The following is an 11,016-nucleotide window of genomic DNA, read 5'->3' as shown; positions in this document are numbered from 1 at the left end:
TACTTTTAAGATTGGAAAGAAAAATTAATAAATGTAAAACTAAAAAATTTAAGATAAGTAATACTTTCAAAATGGAAAAGATGAATAAAATTAAACTCCTCTTGAGACTAACTTTAAAAAAAATAGAGTAGATAATGCAGGAAACAAACAAGATTCAGTGATGAAAAATAACTCAGGTGAACTAATAAAGATAGTATGGTAGGGGGAAAGTTTTCCTAATCTAAGGATGAGAAGGACCCGGTCTAGGACTAGGACATGTAGTAGTGGTGAAGGAAAGATTTCTAGAATGTTCTTAAGTTCAAAAAGAGTATGGTGTGTTAAAAAAAACAACAACTCAGTTTTATGTCTAGGATTCAGCAAACAAGGATACATGGGGTAGTACAATTCTTGACTGAACAACTGATGTCCCAGAATCTCTCTCTCTTGGCAAATAGCCACAAGGTGGCAACAGAGGAAAAATAAGAAAGATATTGTTAAGATAAATGCTATTAAAATATTATATGTAGATGTTAACTGGCTAGTCAAGCCCTGGATAATATCTGAACACTTATTCTAAAGGAATAATTTTTTTCTTTCTTTCTCCCTGGTAAGTTTTCGAATCAGGAAATTCTACTTATTTTGCTTATTTTATCATGTCATGTAACACGTGTTAGTCACTTCATGTGGATCCAATCTGCTATATGCATAAATTGGATCTCTAGCAACCAGGAAGTATAGGAATAATCTCTGTGAAGCTCTTACTCACCGTGCATTAGTGATTTGAATGCTAATCAGAATTTGTAAAGTAGGATAAGAAATAGGAGTGAAGTGGTGGTTGATTTTCATTACCTGATAGTAACAAATATGTTACATTATTATGCTAAATAATAACACCCTACTGTCCTTTAATCTTGTCAACTTAAAAAAAATGAGTCTTTACCTCACTCTACATGGAAAGATTTGGAATATATAAGGATAATTTAAAAACATGTCTTCAGAAGGGATAAAATTATAATGAAACATATACTTCCACTCATAATATCTTTTATAATGGTCAGACACACATATACAAGGACTTATTCGATAGATTCAACTGGATATCCACAACTCAAACATGTCCAAAATGTTAGACATCATCTTACCCCCAACTCACCAGGTACACATGGAATTCTCCATCTTTCCCTCCAAATCTATTCTTCTACGTTTTTTATCTTCACAATTCAGCACAAACATCTACACACAAGAGATAAGAGTCATCTTATCTCTTCAACTCTTGACACATCCATAAAAATATTACCTGATAAATTATATTTAAGTCCCATATTTTCTCCATCTCTACTGCTACCGCTTCAGTTCAGACCCTCATTACAACTTTCAGATTCCTTTAATAGCTTCTTAATTATTTCCTGACTCAGCTTGTGCTTTTCACCAATTTGTATGGTATGTCTTGATCCCAACTGATCCTTATAAAATGCAAATCTATTGCTTTTCTTCCCAGTTTAAACTTCATCATTGTTCTCTATGGTATTTTGGGTTTAATACAAAATTTTTAGTTTAGTCTCTGAAGTTCTTCTTTATCTGACCCTTCCCCTCTTTTACAGGTACCTGACACAATAGCCATGCTGAGCTACTTGTATTTGCCTACATATCATACTGTTTTATTCCTCTGGACCTTTGCACATACTGCTAGTCCCTCTGCTTGAAGCATTTTCCCTCTTTTTTACTTTCATATCTCTCCAGCATTCCCCAACTGGCTAAATTGTATTCAACCATCAAGATTTGGTTCAAATACCACCCTCTCCAGAAACGTGTTCTTGATCTCCCACTTGCATCAGTCTGTGTTAAATGGCCTTCTTCTTTGCATTATGCTATCGTGAAAGTTGGCGATTGTTTTAAATGATGGGCCAAATAATACATGTTTTAGGTTTGAGTGTAGTGGGCTGAATGGTGGACCCTAAAAAAGTCCATGTTTTAAAGCCAAAACCTGTGAACATTACCTTATTTGAAAAAGGCTCCTTGCAGATGTAATGAATCTTGGGTTGAGGAAATCATCTTGAACACTCTAGGTGGGCCTGAATTCAATGACCACTGTCCTTACAAAAGACACACAGAGAAGAAGATAGGTAGAAGAGGAGGAAGCAATGTGACCACAGAAACAGAGTTCAGAGTGATGCAGCCAGTAATTAAGCAATGCTTACAGCCACCAGAAGCTAGATGAGGTAAGAATGGACTGTTCTCTAGAGTCCCATAGGGAGTGTGGCCCTGTCAACACCTTGACTTTGGACTTCGGACTTCTATAACTGTGGGAGCATCGATTTCTGTTATCTTAGTCATCAGCATTTTACAACTGCCATAGGAACCCATGTAGGGAGCTATGTCTCAGCTACAACTATAGCTATAACTCTAGCCACAGTAGTGTGAAAGCAGCCCTGGACATGTAAGCAAATGGGCATGACTGTATTCCAATAAAAACTTTATTTACAAAAACAGATGGTAGGACAGATTTGACCCACAGGCTGTAGATTGACAACCCATGTTAGAGTGCAGTGATTGTCACAGCTGATCATCATTCCTCTAGAATATAAGCTACTGAAAGCAAGAAGCTTGTCTTATATCTTAGAAATCTCTAGCTGAAGAGTTCCAAACTTCCAATAGTGACCAAGCAAGTAAATTCACCAAGTGAAGCAGGCTGGATGAAAAAGTGCAAGTGTCATCGAATAGGGGCCATTTGTACTCAGCTCCTGGCAATTATTGCCATGTTAGCTCACAAGAAAACTGGGCCAAATAAGTAATGTCTGGGGTTCAAATTTAGGCTCTGGGCTACAACCTTGCCAGGTTATACAACAAATGCCTAGCACAACACATAGTAAATACTTTTTTGAGTGAATTAATGTATTCACAAATACCAACTTTTAACCCCAAATAATGAGGATATTGTAAGTGTATTAGTTGGGATATAAATTCAGTTGCAGATTACAGAAATTAAAAGCATTAATAGCACAAATCATAAGAAAGAGATTTCTCTACTAAGTAAAGTTTGAGCTGGTATGGTGGCTCTGCTCTCTGAAATTGTGGGGGGCCCAGGCCCCTCTTTTACTCCCTTTTTCCTAAAGAGTTGCCTTTGTCCATGTAGCACAGAATGGCACACCTCCAAGTGGATATCCCCGCCTGTGGGAAGGAGGGAAAGAGGAAGGGGTGAGCACATAACCTTGGAAATATTTGTTGATCCTAGGTTCAGGATGAAAGTCTGAATAAGTCAAAAGGAGAGTTTCTACTCAGAGAAAAGAGAAACCAGGAAAAATTCAATGATCATGTGGGCTGTTGCAACAAGCTGGAGACTTGAGCAGTCTCAAAAGAACAGTGAATTCTGGAGTTTTGTGGGATGTTGGAGAGTTATGATTCTAAAAAGCAACGTGAAATCTCCTGCAGTTTTATATACTTTGGATGGGGTCTTGTCTCAAGCACATAGCTGGCTTCCACATCAAGATATTTGCTGTAACCTTGAGCAAGGCACTGTTTTTGTCCAAGGGGAATACTGGGATGGGACCAAGCTATGTTCTGCCAGCATGCAATACTCCTGGTGAGAGGAGGATTAAGTACCTTTGAAGAGTCTTGGTAGTGCACTGCAGCAGCCCCTACACAATGGAAAGTAAAAGATAATCGATCAAATCTTTAGAGAACTAAAGTAAAATAATTTCTAACCTACAATTCTATATTAATATCCTTTAACAATGATGGTGAAATAACCAAATTTTCAGACAAACAAACTTAAGGGAATTTGTTGATAGAAGGTCTTCTCTAAAAGTAAATGAAAGAAATATCGTCAGACAGAGGGTAAATGATCCCAAATAGAAACATGAAAATGCTGGAGGGAATGAAAGAAGGGAAATTAAATTGGTAAATATAAATGAGTACTAATTGTACAAAACAATAATCATAATGTCACATGAGGTTTACATTACACATAGAACAATGACACAAAGTTAGACAGCTAATAGAAGTAACAATTTGTTTTAGTCTATTATAAGACAAGAATGCATGTTGTCTATCTAGAAGACCTACCCTATGAATAGTTAATGATATATAAATACAAGCAAATAAAGAATTACAAAAAAATAACAGTAAACATCATACATGATGGTAAAATAGTGAAAACTTTCCTTTTAAGATTGGGGATGAGATAAAGATGCCAGTTCTTATTACCTATATTCAATATTTTACTGGAAGTCCTAGCCATTGCAATATTTAAAAAAAAATGATATTAGGATTTGCAAGAAGAAAAAAAAACTGTCATTATTTAGAAACAGCATGATTATACGCCAAGAAATCCAAAAGAATCTATAAACTATTTGAACTAATAATTGAATCAGCAATGTTGCTGGATACAAGGTCATTTATATTTCATAACATAGTATTTGCAACAGTTTCAAAATATAAACTTCATTGGAATTATCCTAACAAAAGTTTTGCAGTGCTCCAACTTTGACAACTATAAACATCCTTAGAGAAACTAATACATTTAGAAATTAACTTTTAATATTTGGAAAGTTCAATATTGTAAAGACATCAGTTCTTCCCAAATTAATCTGTAAATTAACACTACTCCAATCAAAATTCTGGATTTTTTTTGGAGAAGTTGACAAGCTGATTCTAAAATTCATATGGAAATGCAAAGGGCCAGGGATATCCAAGGAAATTGAAGAGTAAGAGCAAAGCTGGAAGATTCATACTACCTGAGACCAAAACCCATCGTAAAGCATTAGCAATAAAGACTTCATGGGGCTAACACAAAATTATATAAACTAACCAACGACCCAAACTAGGGAGCCCATGTGGTCACCTGATTCATAACAAAGGCAACAATGCAATGAGTGAAAAAATAGTATTTTCAATAAATGCTGAAGGATTAATTGGTATGTGAAAAAAATATATCTATCTGTGCCCCTTCCTACACTGCTGCTCAAAAATTAATTCCAGATAGATTGCAGACCTAAATGTAAAAATAAAACAATAAAGCTTTTAGAGGAGAATGTAGGAAGACATATTCATGACTTTGGAGTAGGTAGATTTCTTAAGACATAAAAGATACTAAGAGAGAAAAAAAACCATATGCATAACTGACAAAGGACTTTTATCTAGAATATGTTACAAACTTTTACTAATCAATAAGAACAGGACAGAAAACCCAAAGGAAAAATGAACAAAAGATTTCAATAGACACTTAATAAGAGGACAGTCCAAATATCCAAAGATCATGTGGAAAGATGCTTTAACCTCATTAGCCATCAGGGACTTGTAAATTAAACCACAGTGAGACAATCATAGGTACCTACCAGAATGGCTAAATTAAGGTCAGAAAACTCAAGGAGTTGGCAAGGTTGTGTGTCATTTAGAATCCTTATACATTACTGGTAGGTTTGTAAATTGGCATAAGATTTTTGAATACTATTAGGCAATATCTTCCAACACTTAAAAGGGTACATACAGTAGGATTTCATTTATATGAAGCACACAGAAGTTGGCCTAAACCATGCTGTTAGAAGTCAGGATGATGTGTATCCTAGTGGAGAAGGATATGTACTTGATAAGAATATGAAAGAGTGTTCTGGAAGGCAGGGAATTACTCTGTTTTTTGACTGGTATGCTAGTCACATGAGTGTATGTAGTGCAAATTCATTAGAATTTACATTTATGATATGAAAAATTATTATATGTATATTCATTTCCAATAAAAAGTTTAAGATACTTGATACTTTCTCAATTTATTTTTAGAGAGGAATTAGACTAAAAGGTAGAGATTGAAGAACACTACTTACTTTCCTCTTATAATAATAATTACATAGTTAACATGACTTATGATCTTAGCCATCAGCTGCCAATACATCACTTAGCATAACCTAGGAAATCATTCCTGTACTGCTGTGAGGGAGGTCAGGAGGGGTTGGGGGGAATCCTTCTCAATAAGAAGAATTATTTCCATAGCCTATGTCTTATTTTCAAGTCCAGTTCTCTCTTGCTTAGAGTTATAAGTGCTCTCATTTTCCTTTCTGTTTCTAAAAGCAAATATAAGTTTCACCTAAAATAGAATAAAATTGCCTATGTATTCTAGGTCCTAGAAAACTGGCCTTGTTTTGACAGAACATCAGTTCCATAATGCTTTCTTCACATAATTACATAATTCAAACTCATTAACAATTCCCCCATTTCAACTGTATCTTTTTCTGTATACTTTATTCTATAGCAAATGCTTTCTAGCTCTCCCACAACCATGTTGCTTAGGGGAGATGCCTCAAAGATTTCTCTTCACATCATAAACTACCAAGAAAGAAAAGGGCTTGGAGCTTTGGCAATAATAGACACTGAGAACCTTCTAGCATGGCAGTCATTCATTTCATATTCAACAATTAGTTTTTGAGGGCCCTTAGGTTGCCATCCAATGATCTAGGAACTAGAGATACAGAGGAATAATGGCCAAGCATGTAGGTTTGGAATTTAGGTACTTCTGAGTTCAAATCCTAGCTTTATAATTTATTACCTCTCTAAAAATGATCTATTTACCTTGCCTCTCTATGACTCAGTTTACTCATTTGTGAAATTGAGATCTCAGTAAAGCCCTTTAGCCATGTTAGGAAGGTTAAATGGCATATTATGTGAAAATCACTTAGAACCATCCTTGGCACATGGCAAGTGCTCAATACATGTCCACTGTTATAACAGAAGAGATGACATGTAATGCTTTTTACCAAACTGCCTGTTGACAAACTTCTCCATGTCTTCTCCCTAGCCATCTCACCCATACTAACTTCCTTGTGACAAACATTAATTGAAGTAGCAACTAGGATTATAGCATTAGAAAGTCCTTAATCCATTCTAGCTCCTGACTTTTACAAATGAGGACAGTAAACCCCAGAGATGTTGCCCAGCTTGAATCAAATTTCACAGAGCTAATTAGGGGGTGACACTGGTATTAGATCTTGAGTCTCCACATTCCTATTCCAGGCACTGGGCTAGTGAAACCTGCAAACCAGAAAATGAGCACCTTCTCTCCTGGCTCATGTTTGGCCCCACCAAGGAGAGCAAGCAACTCATACTCCTTCTAATTGGTGGGCAGCAGGGAAGTGGGGGTGGGGAACACCTTGCTGTAAGTTGCCTTTTTTTAGCCTCTTTATATGGCCTGCTGTCTTCAGACTTTCCCTAACAGACTGCTGTGGGGTTTAGAGCACTCTCCATGGTGTTGCTTGGTGGTTGCCATGCCAACGAAATGTAACGGAAATAGTTTTCCAGTAGATTATTCTGGTGGAGGCTTTAAAGCCAGATTGCAGTGCCGATTCTGAAGCTTAAATGATGCAAGTGATTAGTACTGGTACATAGTAGGCACCCCCTATCACTTGTTGAAGAACAATATGTGAATGCAGTTAGTAGCATTAGGGAAATGAAGATGTAGCAGCAGAGAAATGATCTGCTATGTAAAGTCAGTCTGGAGCAAATTTACTGGCACCCTTCTTGGATTTTCATAATTACCTGACACTCTGTGTGTGAAATGATCTGCCTGATTCCCAGGGACTGCCTGTGATCTTCAGGCCACTTACCAGCTCTGTAACACAGGAGCTCTGACTGCATGCAGATGTTTGTTGCAGATGTGGAAAAGGTAGCAGGAGTCCGACCTAGGGCTCCTCTTGCAGTCCTTTTACCTAGGAAGCCCATTCACGTCTGAAAGGTTGCTTTTTGACAGACATAATCACCGTATTTAATAAAATGCATTTTTATTTAAATAGACTCTCCCATTCAAGAAACCTGGGTTTGAAAAGAAACTTATCCTTCTGGCCACAATGAATGAATGTTACTAGGTAAGCAGAGGGACAAGGGTGTTTATAAATCTCTATTCGGTTCCCAGTTCTTCCAGCAAAGATACCCTGACAACCCTGCCTGATGGGCTCTTAATGAAATCTATTTTCTCTATTAATCATTTGGCCTTCTTTCCCTCCTTTCTCCTTTTCTGCCTATTCTTCAGTTCTGCCCATTCTCTTTTCTTCTGCCCCATTCTCTTCCTTCCAGTGGCATGGGAAAGCCCACAGGCGTTTGGAGTCAAAACTAGATTTAAATCCTTACTATCTCTGATACTTATTAATATGATGCTCAGCAAGTTTCCTTCCACCTAGAGTAGCATTTCTTCGTGCACACAAGGGCTACCAGTGCCTGCCTTGGAAGGTTATTATGACAATGGACTGTTTTTAAACTTTAGTGGGCATGAACATCACCCAGGAAGATGGGTGAAAAAACAGATTCTGAAGAGCACATCCATGGATTCCAACTTATTAGGTCAAAGTCCCAGCCATCTGCATTTTAACAAGCTTCCAATGGAGAAACACTGGATGTGTTCATAAATGTTCAGCAGAATGAGACATTATGAAAATATTCTAAAGGTGGAAGGTATGATCATTGTTCCTTCAGTAAACATTTACTGAACATCTATTATGTACCAAGCATGATACCAGTGTAAATATGTCCCACTTCATTTCTTTTACTATGACTTTAATTTTTCTTATACAAATGCTTTGTCTCATCCCACTAGTTATAAGTTTGTGGAGGGCAGGATAAAGCAGCATAATGTGTATAGAAAAACATGTTAGAAGACATATTAGAAGACATTACTACCTATATGGCTTTAGGTAGGTCATTTTATCTCAGAACTTTATTTTCTTCAAGAATTGGAAAGGCAATGAGTATAGCAGTTAAAAATCTAGTTTGGAGTCCTAGCTTTAATACTTTCTAGGTGTGTGATCTTGGGCAAGTTAACTTCTTTCAGCATCAGCTTCCTCTTATGTAGAAAGGGAATTCATTTGTTCCACATTCATTCCTTCAACAAATATAGTTACTGAGCACTCTCTAGGTGACCACAGTGTGCTAGGATACTGAGAATACACTAGGGAGTAAGACAGACAGAGTCCGTGACTCATGTAGCTTACAATTTAATAGTGGACACAAATATTAAATAGGTAACTACCCAAATAATCAACTACATTGTGATAAATTTTGTTGCAATAAATGTTATAAGCAGGAGCTAATCAAGCTAAGAAGTGTTAGAGAAAGCCTCATTGGAGAGGAATCCTTAAGCTGAGCCCTGAATGTTGAGTAGGCATTACTCAGAGAAATAGGACCTGAGATGGGAAGAAGCTGGACTCTTTTGACAAAGTAAAGAAATACCAAAATAGCTGAAACCAAGCACACAAGGCCTCCCCTACCTCACACCTGCTGGAAGGAGTAAATGAGATAATAGAGAGCTTGGCATGGTGCCCAGCACAGAAGAACATAATGATCATGTCGATAATACACCTCTGGTTTGCTGTAGACAGTGTGTGAAGAAATATTCTGTAAACCAGAGGTTTTCAAACTGCCATTCATCAGAATGATCTGAAGGGCTTGTTAAGCTGAAGATTACTAGTTCCAGCCTCCAGAGTTTGTGATTCAGTAGGTCTGTGGTAAGGCAGATAGTTTTTATTTCTAACAAGTTGGCAGGTAGTGCTCATGCTGCTGATTGGAGGTTGTGGGATACACTCTGAGAACAACTGGTATAATTGTAGGTCTTAAATACCTGTCAATCAAATTTGAATCTCCTACAATGCTCAACTGTAGACCCTGCACAGACCCACCTCTCCACAAGTGTTTGATAATATTCTTGATACTTTTAGAATGAGAAAAATACTCATCTTTTCATTTTTTATAGGGGAGGATCTCAGGGACCAGAGAAAGTGAGAAAGGGACAGAAATGGGAGAAGTCTGGGCCCAAGAGTTTTTTTTCAAGAGCATCATTTTGGTGTATTTTGCTCTAAGGCAGGTGCAAGGAAGCCCTGCCGGGAAGTTACCCTGAACACTCCTCACATTGGCTAGGTGACCAAGATGACTTGCTCCTCCATTACGTGTATTTTTCACACTTAAATATTTTTTTTACTAAATGAATTGATTTTTGGAGTAAACATTTTTGAGAGAGAGTCATGAGATTAATTTAATGAAATACAATCTTTCAAAGAGAATATCCCCCAGCACAATTGCCTATCACACTTTACGTGGAAATGTGTACATATTATTTCCCCTTCCCTTTTCTTTTACAGGCAATAGGCCCCTCGCTTGTGGTAATCTTATTAATAATAATAACCGAAATAAAGACAGATAGCTGATTTTACTAGTGTATATCTGGGGCACGGAGTGTTCTTTACCCTCATTATCTCATTTGACTTGACCAGCACATTAAGAGGTGAGTCCTGATAATCTCCATTTCATAGATGAGGAACCCAAAGCATAGAGAAGTCCTGTAACTTGGCGGACGTCCTAGAGCCAGTATTTGAATCAAGTCTGAGCCTGGGCTCCTAACAGCATCGAGCTGATGATAAATTTGCCTAAAATAAATAATAAGTAAATAAAAACACGAGCCAATTATTGAGATATTTATAATGAAAATAAAATCGATGTTGTAATGAGTAACAGTAAGCTCTGAGAACAGACACCCTGAGGAGTCAAGAAGATGCATTTAAATAACTGTCTACAGATGAACAAAAGCTCTTCTTTTGAAAAGAAAACCCAAGAGTAACTTTTACCCTGGTTTCATATTTCAAGAGTTAGATTAGTTTTTTTTTGCCCCCAAACAAGTTTTTGTTTGTTCGTTTTAAGCTGAGCCATCAGGGTCCTTGAGAAAGGAAGAAACCTCTCTTTAGGATATGATTTTTGCTTTTGTAGGGGAAGGCGGGGTGCCCCCAGAGATGGGAGTGTGGCTGTGGGATCTTGGTGCTTTATTTATACACAACCCTTATACTTCACTAGGTTTAGTTTTACGGGTTACCTTAGCACCAAGACACTCGACTAGGAAGGCTAGAGTAGACCCTCTAGGTTAGTTATTTGGGGACATTCTTGGCCTCTGCTTAGGATGAAAAGTTCCTAACATAAATGCCCGGACCTTCCTGCCATGTCATGCTTTATCCTCATCCACACCCTCTCGCTCCCCAATAACTAAAGTGCGAAAAAGCTTGCCAGGGCCTGCAGAAA

The sequence above is a fragment of the Manis javanica genome, chromosome 7, assembly GCF_040802235.1.
Source record: "Manis javanica isolate MJ-LG chromosome 7, MJ_LKY, whole genome shotgun sequence".
NCBI classification, from domain to species: domain Eukaryota; kingdom Metazoa; phylum Chordata; class Mammalia; order Pholidota; family Manidae; genus Manis; species Manis javanica.
Note: the sequence above shows the minus strand (reverse complement) of the source record.